Here is a 13,165-nt window from a genome sequence, read left to right on the forward strand (position 1 = left end):
GGACACAATGCTTCAGATGAGATCTTATAAAAGAATAACCATGTGACATTTTTACTCTCCTTGATATAGACACTAAGCTTCTGTTGATGCAGCCTTGTTTAGGGAGGGGTGTTTACAATCTCAGCCAGGTAGATCTAGTAACTCAACAAATTACAAACTCCATGATTCCATAGGATGTAGCCATGACAGTTGAAGTGGAAACATACTGCTGTAATTGTGCAGAATGAAAGGGCTCCAGATCTTCTTCACCCAGAAGAAGAAATTTTATAAATGGTGTAGGGGGAAGGAGGTGCTGTTTAATTGACTGTCATGTACTTTACTTTAGTTCAGAAATTCAAACTCCAGTACTGAATGAAAAAACTGTCCCAAACATAGTCTGGGGAACCAGACAAAAACTGGTTGCTACATAGCTGATAGCCAGCAGCTAATGAGCAAACACAGGCACAGAGTAGCTTATAATTCAGCACTTACTTTACACAAATAAAAGCCTTACTCCCCAAAGAGAGTTCAGCAATGTTTGAGTCAGGTCAACAGCAACCAGAGTCAACAAACACAGTCCAGGTCAAGCACAGAATTCAAGAACATGACAGGAAGTCAGGTGGGTCAGATAATGTCTGACAACTCCTGGAAGGCAGGGCTAGGAATTTATCAATCAGCAGATCAATGCAGGTACCGCTCAATTAATTGCTGCTTTTTATAAATCCTCTGAGACCTCCTCAAGTCCCTTTGTTGTCTCTGCTTAATGAAGGTAAGGGGAAGGGAAGGTTGTCTTCTATATCCAGATGGGAAGGGCTCTCTGCCAGAGCTGGTACTGAACTTTGGTCTGTGTCTGAGACATGTGGCTCTGGAACTTCCTACTGCTCTGTCCAGCAGCAGGCTCCAGCAGGTCCACTGCTTAAGTTTCTGAATATGAATCCATGTTATGGAATCATGGCATGACAAAAAAAACTTTATTCAGAAACTAAAGATGTTCCCAGTGGACATATGTTGATAGGACTGAAAAGCTAGTATTAATACGTTATAGTTAAATCATACAGTAATTTAAATTTTGAGTGGGCTTATGCCCCATTCGCCCATAAAGTCAAAGGCTACCATTGTCCAAGGGTTGCCCTTACTTCTAACCCTGTAGCATCCTGTGATGATTCCTTGAGAGCAATGGCCCTGTGCGTGGCCCTTACTCCCAGGGAGTCCCTTAAAAGAACTTTTCCTTCTAGGAGCTCCTAGGTTTCCATTCTCGCTCTCTGTTGAGCAGAATGAGACCCCTGGAGGTCCTATAGTCGCGCTGCCACCACCCAGTGAATGAATTCCTCCCCCCACACACACTGGGACTTGTGAGGGATAGAGAGATCTAGTTTCCTTCCTTGCTCACCCAGAGCAATCAGTAACCGAGATAGGGCACGTGTACAGGAGCACAGAGATAGCAGATGCTTTTAAAAGAAAGAAGTTTATTTTAAAGAAATAGTATAGAATAGGAAGGTATCACTCATGCCAGGCCTCCTTGCCTTGCAGGTCAGAAAACACAGTTACAAAGATATTCATTTCAGGCAAGCTGTTAGATAAACATAACAAAAACCTAGACGTACTGACTAACACTGTTCCTGAGCTACTCACACAATGATGGGATTCGTAGTCCTTGTGGAGTTCTTGGAATCAGGGAGTTGGCTCCTTGCCAACTCTACCTGCATTCCAGAGCTGGCCCTCCGGCTGCTCAGAGGACAAACCTCTGGTTTCCCCAAACACAGCCAAGATGGAGAACAAAGGACACATGGTCCTACAGGGGTATTTAAACCCCTCTCTTGGAATCTTTTGAAACTGCTGCTCTGGCACTGTTGATTGGCCAAGTGAGCCTTACGTCAGCTATGATGTAGCTGCTCATTAGCATGTGATGTCATCTCTCATTAGCATGTACCTCCTACCAGATTAACCCTTTGTAGTTCAGGAGAAGTCCTCAGGTGACTGGGAACCCAGCCACCACACATCCACATTTATGAGACTCACCATCAGACTCCTAGCATAGCTAGGAGACTCCTCTCTTCATACCTGCTCATTAAAGGAATGTGAGCAAAAGTATTAATAATTAACTTATGACTACGTATCCCATTGTCCAGTATCAGTACAATATAATATGGTGTAAGCAAACAAAGCTGGTGACTATTAACTATGCAGCAAACAAGCAAGAAGAGAAGCTCTATGTGCTTTCAGTTCCTTGTATTAACTATGGCAGGCAAGCTGAAAGACTGACTGAACTTGCTATTTAGAACTGAGTCAAAGAAATTTAAGGTTTATGAAAGTATTCAGAGCAATCCCAATATGTTAAGCTAGAGCTTGTAAATTTATATGTGGTCATGCTGGTTGGGGATCCTAGGAGTTGTCGTCTAAAACAGTTACTTTCCAAAATTCTATATTAAGCCGTCAAACCTTAAACATATCTGTATTTTGAATGAGATGGTAACCAAGAGCCAGATTCTTAGCTTTACACTGTTGTTCTTTTCTTTTTTTGAGCTACAACCAAGAGTCTAATTCTTAGCTTTACAAAGTCTGAAGTCAAAATAATAAATATTGTGGTTTGCAAACTTATCAGGACTTTGAGACTGAGCTGCTGAAATTAGTGATTTGAGCTACAAGGTACAGTGAGAACTGACACAATTTCAGTGCCCAAGCTAAGTGTTACAGTGTCAGCTACTCGAAACCAAGTTTCTTGACAGTGATAAAGAACAGGAACTTTATTTATTTATTCCCCACATTTCTGCCAGGGTGGTTTACAATATAAGTTAAATCAAAATAGCTAAAACAATATATAGAACAACAATTTTAAAAAAGTAAAACAACCAATCCAATTATATTGAAACCATTAAAATACATTTGCCACATAGTAAAAGACACATCACACCCATTGCTTCCCTTACATAAGAATTCGTTTGCCCATCAAACGTAACTAGATGAGAATCTTGCTTCAATATTTTAAAATAAGAATTTACCAGAATGTGGAATTTCCTTCATGTTTGAGGAAGGAAAAAAAATTCAAAACATGAAAGTAAGAGAAAAAAAGGTACAGGTTAAGTTATCTATAAGCTATCTTGGGTTCCATCTAGGGAGAAATATTGGATGTTTATTCATTCATTTAATATCTTGTCTTTATCCCAAATGGGGAGAATTTATATATTGAATAAATAAATATAAGCTTTGAGCGCTCAACTAAAAAAAATATCTGAGTTTGAATCCTTGTGAAATTAGCAATGTTAATGCTGAATTAGAGTTGTGATCTCTTTTCTTTTCTTTTTTCATTTCCTAACAGTCTCTTCCACCAGAATCCTATATCAGTTTTTACATATTATAACTTTACATATACATAGCAGAGTAGCAGAGGCTACTGATGCACATTTTCTTGGTTCTGTTGTTTAGTAACGTTACAGCAGCCCTCGACCGGATGACAATGTTATGAAACTGCCGAAACCTAATTCCCACTTACATAAATCCACTTACAGACAAGCAACTCTGGTACAGGATTCCAGCTCTCATCTTGAAATGCTGTATGGCAGTCAAATATGACTTGGTCCTCTCCACATTGAGGATAGCTATGGCTGTTGAATTTGCTTTGTACAGATGGAAAGAGAGACACATTTAGTTTAAGTCATGTTTAGGAGGAGTGATCAATATTTTAAAATCATAGAACTGGGAATGAAAGAACTTGGAAGTTTTTGTTTGTTTGTTTTAAATGAATGTGGATGAAAATGAAACTGACAGATTTTCCTTGATGCTTATTTTAGGTAATAGGTGAGAAGGTGGCTGACTGAAAAAGATTCAGATGGAAGCAATAGGGGTTGGAGGTGGGTAGGGAGGGAGCTATGCCTGAACTAAAAGGCCCTGAGGAAAAGAGGAAAGAGATGGCATGAACCCTATCAGCCTTTTGACTCAAGGCCATACTCATTGAGGCAAGCCTATATACTAGGATCTAGACCATGATTATTGAAAATACACACCACATAGAACCAGACAGCTCAAGCCTACAATTCTGCCAACAGCAGTTATCTGTGTGGCATTGTATACGCAGCTACAATAATTGTAAGAGGCATTGTGAGTCCAATCATGGGTGTTGTGTTTCCATACAAGCACCTCTGGACACGACTCAGGCTGGATTAGAAGGGAGCCTGCATAATGATCATCCTCAATTGGATCAGGGGGTTTATGATGAATCCTAGTGAAAACAAGTTAAATTGCTTGTAGCAGTTTATAAATAATGTCTTGGGATGTTGCATCCATTGTAAATTTCCCCCTTGTAGACAGAGCAGTTTAAAAACCATAAATAAAGTAATAAATAACAAATGAATCATCAGCTCTCTCAAAGGTCTAAAATGCTGAAGATGTTTTGCTATGACATTCTGAAATGCCACTAAATGTAATTGCATGCAGTTGTTGCAAAAGACCAGCAAGATATTTTAGATTTTTATTTTCGTGACAAATTTATGATGAACTGAAAATTTGCTGCACACTGTTCCAGGATTGGATGGGGGATTGAAAATTAACTTGGCCTTTTATGTCAGGTAGCAATTTGATCTAATTCAATGGCACAACAAGACTGATACTTTTTATACTGATTATATCTGCCCTCGCCCCTTTCTTATGCTTGAATTTCTTTCCAATGGTGAATGAAGTGATTTCCTATAGGTACCATATATACTCAACTATAAGTCAACCTCATGCATAAGTCGTGGACAGGTTTTGGGGCCAAAATTATGGATGTTGATATGACCCGTGGATAAGTCGAGGGTAAAACTTAGGCGCATGTAACAAAGGATCTAAAGAATGGGAGGGGGGCAGGAAAACAATGTCAAAGAACTTACAAAATTTTACTCACCCTAAACACTGGATGGATGAGAAAGCAGAGGAGTGCCTAGGACAGATTACACTCTTGCCTTTCACCAGGGGATGGTTCCTTTTTAAAATTAAGAGTTAAAGTATAGTACTTACATTGACCCGTGGATAAGTCAACTCATGGTATTTGGATCAATTGTTGGACCTAAATTTCTAGATTTATACATGAATATATATATACAGTATAAATTGTGGGAAATAGTTCTTATTAGTTTCAGTGGGTGTTTTTTTCAAAAATACCAAAACTAGGCAGGTAGGGAGGGACAGAAAAGATTTTTTTGTCAAAGTTCATGTCGTCACCATCATCATTTATATAGAACTTTCAATACACATGGTGCTTTACAAGAAAAAAAAAATTTCGTTGCCCTCAGGCTTACAATCTAAAGACCTGACACACAAGGAAGAGGGATGACAGGGGGAGGGATTAAGTACGGCAGATGCTGCCTCTTCTCTCCTCCTAAGAACAGGGCAGTGGATGTTGGGATGGAGGAAAGGCCTTTAATCTGCTTCTGGGCCTAGGCATAGTGGAGCTATGCCTGCCTTGTCTCTCCTTCCAAGGCAAGGGTAGTAGCAGTTGGGATGGAGGGACAAGTTTTCATCTGCTTCTAATTCTAGGCACAATGTAGCTGTGCCTGCCTCTTGTCTCCTCTCCAGCCAGGACAGAGGCAGGCAGGATGCAAGAAGGACCATTCATCTACTTCTGGGCCTAGGAACAATGGAGCTGTGCCTACCTCTTCTTCTCTCCTGCCGAGGTCAGGGCAGTGTCAGTTGGGATGGAGGGAAGATCTTTCATCTGCTTCTGGGCTTAGGCATAATAGAGCTGTGCCTGCCTCTTCTTTCCTTCTGAAGCCTAGACGGAAGAGAAGTGGCAGAACCTGATGCCTGGTACACAAGGAGGCAAAGTCCAAATGTCATGAAATACTGTGTATACCAGCTTCTTCTTTAAATCTTTGTGCCTAGGAGTCAAGTGTTACAACAAGGCAGGGGAAGGCATTACTTCACAGTAGCTTCTAGAAATGGAAATTAAATCCCTGCAAAGTGTTAGAGGATGCTATTGACAGCTCTGCAGTCAATCTGATGACACCATGGATTCACCCCAGAAGACCATTTTGTTAACTTTCCCCCTTGTTTCTTCTTTAAATATTATGGTTTTTAAATACTTATCTTTTTCTCTAGCAGGGTAATTCACATTTGCACATTGCAGCAATGCAATTTCAGAAAAAGGGGTGGGGGAGGAAAGAGGATTTCCTTTGCATTACTTCATTGTAACTCATACATTTGAAAATGACTGGCCTTCTGTATCCATGCACACAACCATCCACAGCTTAGAAATATTTTTTAAAAATATAAATTAAAAAAACCCCTTGATTTTGCCATTTTATATAAGGGACACCATATTACTACACCATTGTATTTAATGGGACTTGTGCATTCATGGGTTTTGGTATCCACAGGTGATCATGGAACAATGGAAACCAAGGGTACACTATATTTAAATTGAAATTTAGTAATACAGTAGCCAGTTCAATTTCGGTGAAGGATGTCTTATTTATTTTTTAAAAAAACCTGGCCCAGTTTCATTTTACATTTGATTTTTAGAGGGGAAAAGTTGAGTCCAGAAAGCATTTATTTCAGCTTACTTGCTAATTAGCTTACTTGCTGTTGACCGCTATGATCTTTGGAATAGCGGTATACAAATAAAAAAACAAAAAAGAAATTTAAAAGCAGAATTACAATATACTCTTGCCATGTTCCCTCTAAGTGGTAAACATCAAGGTTTTACAATGACAATAGCTCTAGTATTTATTTATTTATTTATAGCTCTATGGCCAAACAAAATGCAGTGGTGACTTTCTTCAGCAAACAGTGAGGAGAGAAGCCCCATTGTTATCAATGGTGTCAGTGTTAATTACTTTCATATTTATGTAAGGATTTTTGAAAACTTTTTTTCTAGAGACCACAAGCAAAGGACGACCCATGTAAATATTCCACATGAAATAATTCATCCTTTCCCCACTGATTGTCACTGAACACCATGAAATCTGCATCTGGGTGCAGTTTGTTCAGCTTCACTATATGTATTAATTGGAAGTAAATATTAAATTAAATGAGTGTTGTCATCACTCCAATTTTCCAGCCTCCTGCAGCCATGGATTGCACTGGGGTGTGCAGGGGGGCGCATTACATGACACCTTAAGGGGTGTGTGACACCACTGCTCCCCAGACATCTTCTTTTTGGCACAAATGGGCTGTGGTGTTTGCTTGTAACCCTTTAAAATGCGGAAGAGATGGTATGAGTTGGCTGAGGCTCAGTGGGAGGAGAAAGGAAAGGTCCCAATTTTTATTTTTAAAATAAATTAAATTTCATTTTTTTAAATTCTTTTAAATTTTTTCTTACAAAAACATAACATCTTACTGCACTGGGTGATGCCAACTCTAGTGATGCCACTGTCAGGGATGATGGGAGTTGTAGCTCTTCACCTCTGGCTCAAACTCACCACCTTGTTACGCACCGGCGCTGACCAGTTTTGGCCAGTGGTTAAAGCTTTGCTCTAAAGCAGCAGAGTTACAGAGAATAGGCTGAAGACCCTGACAAACTCTCCAAGCCTTCTCACTCTTGCTTCCACAGAAGTCTTCACACTTCTTCAGGATCCAGCTGGCTCTTGTATCTTGACTCAAGACACCAGACAGCTCAGTAGTCTTATATAAAAGATCTACTTTATTCTACTATATACAGCTCCAAAACTATCCAATACAACAATACTCCTCCACTACTACCCACACAATACATTGGGATTCGTAGCCATTATTATAGTCATTGCAAAATACCACCCACTCTTGTCAGTTTCCACCCAGTGGGCGTGTACAGCCATTTTCATTGGTTCTCTTGGTTCATCCCATAATTAATGATTTCATCATTTCACCTTGACCACTTTAACAATTCTCAGGTGTGTTCAATTATCCACTTTGCATTTCTGATCTTGGCATTTAGGACTTGTTAACTATATTACCTTTTACACCTGTGTGGCTTCTAATTGCTTTTGCTGAGTCATCCTGACTCTCACATACATGTTTTATTTCATTCACTGTATATCCCATGTTGCTTTTTCCTTAACACTGCCTGCAGGTGCTAAAAAATTCCAGAGGAGGAGGAATGCCACATGATAATGTCACATGGATAATCCCACTTGGTGGGAGGCTAGGGACAACGACGTCCACAAATGGGTACAGGTGCCTGCATGGAGGAATGTTACGACTACCAAGTTGAGCCCTGGTGGGACAGTAGTTAAATGCTTGTACTGCTGCCACTTATTCACAAATCACAAGAGGCTCAGCCAGGGGCTCAGCTTTGCATCCTTCTGAGGTTGCTAAAATGGGCACCCAGCTTGTTGGGGGCAATTAGCTTACAGTAGCAAACCATTTAGAGACTGCTTAGTGCAGTATGAAGTGGTATATAATGAAACTACTACTGCTATTGACAGTTGCCAGTTATTTAAATAGCCAAAGTAGATTCAAATTGTGAAACTGTGCTTCAGTACAAGAGATTGGAGCCAAGTACATTCAGGTTCCTTTCCAGCCTTACTGCTGTTATGATTCTTGGGGGAGGGGAGAGGCTCACTGCTCCATTTGCAAATCCTAAATTCTCATAATTAAAATAAATGTTATTCCAAAGGCAATGAGGACAACATCATTCCATGATTTAGTTCTACTTATATACATTTTTAAAAACAGATTGACAGGTATTAACAAAGACACCAGCTGCATCTCTCTCCCTGTGTATCTGCTGGAAACTGGGATTTTGTCCCATATGGCTCAGCTTTGACTAATGTATTCTGTTTTATTTTGTTTTTTTAATTTCAGGACTAGCATTGTAGGATTCAGAATGATTGTTCACTGAAATGGAGAATGCATTGTGTTTTATAATCCTTGATTTGAGAATTTCTTTATTTATAATTCTTAATCTAGTAAACTGGGAAAACTGAAAGTTATCCAGAGCTCTGGCAATTAATTATGGAAATAGATATCCAAAATATGTAAGATTATGTGATTTAAATACCCCTACCCAATTACTTGATTGTAAATCCTTGCTATTAGATTTAAAAATACAGATGGCGAAACATGAGCCATTGACAAGAAAAAATATATATTCCCATTTAGCTTTAAATGTGTGCTATTTTTCCTCACATGTAACACTTCAGGGATCCATTCATTTAACATTTTGATAATTGGGATACATGACTAAGGGGCTGTACAGACCGCCCCTAAGTGGCAGCCTGAAGCTACCGCTTTTAAAGCCAGATCAGGGCCGTGGCAACCACACACTGCAATCCCAATCTCGCCTTTCTGTGCTGCGGAAAGGGTGCCATAGCCACCAGCACCACAGCTTTTCAGCACTCCTTTGGCATGTAGACGCAGCGCCAGGGGAGTACCATGATGCTTTCTGCCATGTAGTGTGGTGTGCAGCGTCACGCCAGCCTGGGGCAGAGCTGGGCATGCGTCATGTGGACGCAATGCCCCCAATCTGCCCCCAGGCCAGCCAAAGACTTTGGTCTGTACACGCTGTCACTTACCAGTCTGTTCTATCAGAAATATTGGCTATATTCTGCTTGTCAGTGACATAGTCACTGGTGACTCTGAACATCAAAGGTGGAGGAGTGTTGACTTTCTTTCTGTGTTTTTCTTGTAAATTCCAAACCATTTATTTACCAAATCATTGATTTATTTAATATCATTTTTTTCATGAAGACTAGTGAAGTGATTCTCAATATTCAGCGGTGAATACCAGTAACCATCATTCTCTAAATTCAAAATAACTCCATCAGATGCAAGCACATGGCCATCTACTGGTTTTCCAGGACTGTGTGTAGGTAAAACTGTATAGTGGTTTGTGGGTTTAATTTGCTCATTTCGAGGCTCCCCCCCCCCTCAATAGCACATCTGAGCCTTTCCTTTGTATGTGTGCACACATCCTTTGTTATTAAGTGTAACATTTTGAAGCCTGCACATAATGGGAGAAAATTCTCTCAATGTGGAATTTCACACTATTAATGCAGAAGTGCAAAGGCATCATAAACAAAATTTTACTTGGATGAAAGGAACATTTACAAGGAAGGAGGAAGAAGAGAGGATGGGAGAGGAGGAAACAAGGATGAACAAAACAGAATTTCAATCTTAAGAATATACGAGGCATTGCCTAAAACCCACCACTCCTACTTGTCATGAAAAGGCCTTCATAGTCTATTATGATTTTTTTTTGTATCTTGGAAACAATGGTGAGCATTCTGTAGAATGGGGTAGACAACTTGTGGTCCTATAGATGTTTTGAATTTCATCTTCCAGAAGTCCCAGCCAGCATCCCTACTGGTAAGAGGTTGTAGATGTTGTAGTTCAAAGCATCTGGAGCACTAAAGGTTCTCCATATTTGCTGGTATGACAATGAGGTATGGGAGTAGTAATCGCTGCACTTAATTGAGGTTCTAAAGAGGCCTGGACTTCTCATTTTACTATCAATCTTGTTACTTTTTGGCATCAGCCAGCATAAGAGAATCTTTGCCATTTTTTGAATGCTGAACTGAGTTCCAAAATGTTGAGAGGAGGGAAGGAGTCTGACTTGTTATGGAAGTCATATAGTCAGAGGAGGGCATGTTGTTCAGTCAACTTCACAGCTCTACCGTGGCATTTCCCTATAAACACCAGATAGGGAGATTACAATAGGTATAGTAACACTGGGTCACTTTTCAGGGACCACAGTCTCTCAACCACATTCTCAATATATATATATTGGTATATTAATTATGCATGTTATCTTCATGAATTGGGAGAGTAATTTTTCAGTGTTTACAAAATCAAAATTTCTTTAAAAAAAAAAGACATGAGCAAGACAACAAATTCTTTTCCTTGCTGATACTTATTTTGGGGGTGATGAAGGGTAGAGTGGGGACAGGGATTTTCCCCCTTTCTCTCACTCTCTCTTTCACACACACACACACTATCTCAATCTCGATCTCATATTTTGGCTTCTACAATAGTTAGATACTTCCCTTTCAGCTGTGGAGACAGTTGTTCCCTCCCCATCTCATATAGTCAGGAAGACAATAGGATTAGCCCTATTCTGAAAACTATGTTATTTTCATTGTTCATGTATTTAAATTGGGCTAAAAGCAAACTATTTCAGTATGCTAATTGTAACCGTTATTATAAATATATCAAGAATGAAGTACTCAACACTTAAAACAAAACAAAACACTGACACATATTAATATCTAAATTATACCTAATCAACAAAAAAGGACCCTCCCTCCACCCAAGACTCAAGATTATTGTCTACGGTGATCACTCAATATAATGCATTTCTGGCAAATTTGACATTTCAACCCACCCCCAAATTTTCTCTAGCTATTTTATTTTAAAATATAGAAGTATATAATCATGCAATTTTTTATGTTAGCAGCTCTGTAGAAGTTGATACAGTCAAAATTAACACATGGTGCTCCTTTTCAATGGTTTCTTCCAAAATGCAGGCAGAGCGAGCAGGATGCTCAAAAGGACATGGGACTTTTTAAAGGAAAAAAAAAATTAAGAGGTTTTTTTTTTTTTGGTCTCTGTGTTATGCTATATAAATTCCCATGCCTGATCAAAGAACTGACAAACTTGGCATGTTACCTCATGGGAACAAAATGAAGATCATATTAAGTTTGGGCTTCACTCCAAACCTCACTGCTTGAGGGAACTCCCAAGCATATCAGTTTACTGTAATTTTTCCCAGAGTTCATCAACACTGATGAACCAATACTGACCAAACATGATGTTTATACATAGCTTGGCATCCCATATGTTTCTCTGCAAAGTATGAAGTGATAGGCAAACTTGGGGCTATTTTCAGAAGATTGCTCTTTTCGAATTCATTTTGCAAGAAATTTGGTATGAAACAAATTTTAAGAATTTTAGGAACTACCAATGGATTTTTTTTATTTCATTCAGGTCAAATGTGAAATAATCAACATCAATGCAGAAAATATTAAATAAATTCCCTAGTAATTAATTATTTTATAATTATATGTAATGAAAAAAAGCAAGTCACCTATTGACTGATGAGACTCTTCTTCCTGCACATGGCTGAATGTTGTATGGTTAGATTGACATGAACCATTAACTGGTTGCACCAGATATCTTCTGCCCTGACTTAAGAGGAAGGTTGAAGTAACTGAAGAAAGATGGTTAAGCAAGCATGGGGATGTAATTTCATTCTCAAAGGAAGCAGAGAGTAATATTGAGAAATTTCTTCATGCTGTGAGAAAGTCTTTGAAAACTAAAGTTTTTAAAGACTATTTAAAAGTTTGGGACTCATTCTGTGCAAAATTTGCATGTGATATTTTTGTGCAGAAAACATAATTTTCTGCATAGGAAAAAGCTTTTTATGTACAGAAAATTAAAAAAATGTACAGAATCAATGCAGAATATTTAAATCAAAACAATAAGAATAAGCTGACAGTTCACAGCAAATTGTAATGTTGCCTTTCCCTACTTCTCCTTGGCTTCCTTTCTTAAACCATCCTTGGTCTTTGAAAGATATAAACAAGCAATTTGAGGGGTGGGTGGCTGAAGTTAAGTATAAGCTATAATATCTATTTGTAAGAGAGCAATGAGCAAGCCTTTTCTGAACCTGAAATTGCCAACTTATGCAAAAGAGACAGCTCAGTTAGCTTTATAAATCCCAAGTGCAAACCAATGGCCTGTTACAGACTGCCAAAATAAAGGTGCTTCGGGTCCCTTTGGAGGTATGCTATTTAAATGATACATGGGTCCTAAGAGTCTGGAGGTCCCGCCAAAGCCACACTCCATTCCTAAGCACTGGAGTGCAGCTTTGGTGCCGCTTCCGGATTCTTAGGATGCATGCATCATTTAAACAGCATACCTCCAAAGAGACCTGAAGCAGCTTTATTTTGGCAGTCTGTAACAGGCCAGTATGTCTTGACTGTTAAAAAAAACCCATGAAATAGCCTGATCTTTTATTCTATGTGAGAACTTACACATACTGACAAAAGAATAAAAGTTGTGTGTGTATGTGCGTGATATCTTCTCTTCCTTCTTCAGGCATCTGAGCACCCCCTAAACTAACTTGAGAGGGCTGGGAAACCTCTCAAAGCTTTCTTTGGCAGGAGGTGCTCCTAGGAGTACAGGTGAGTACAACAATGGACAGGTGAATTTTGAGGCTGAATACAACTATTAATCCATTCAGACCTGGCCTTAGTACTTCTTCCCATATTAAAAAATATAGAAGGACAGAATCCGC

At 39.1% G+C, this 13,165-nt stretch overlaps 1 long non-coding RNA gene across 1 annotated transcript in view; it reads left to right on the forward strand.

Moving 5' to 3' along the window:
• The first annotated feature begins 615 nt into the window (after positions 1-615).
• The window catches only part of LOC121919285, a 117,242-nt gene continuing 104,692 nt past the window's right edge, over positions 616-13,165 (forward strand). The window contains exon 1 of the long non-coding RNA XR_006101430.1: positions 616-669. This is a non-coding gene — a long non-coding RNA (uncharacterized LOC121919285). The remainder of the gene's footprint in view (positions 670-13,165) is intronic.

Source organism: Sceloporus undulatus, chromosome 1, assembly GCF_019175285.1.
Source record: "Sceloporus undulatus isolate JIND9_A2432 ecotype Alabama chromosome 1, SceUnd_v1.1, whole genome shotgun sequence".
In the NCBI taxonomy this organism is placed as follows: domain Eukaryota; kingdom Metazoa; phylum Chordata; class Lepidosauria; order Squamata; family Phrynosomatidae; genus Sceloporus; species Sceloporus undulatus.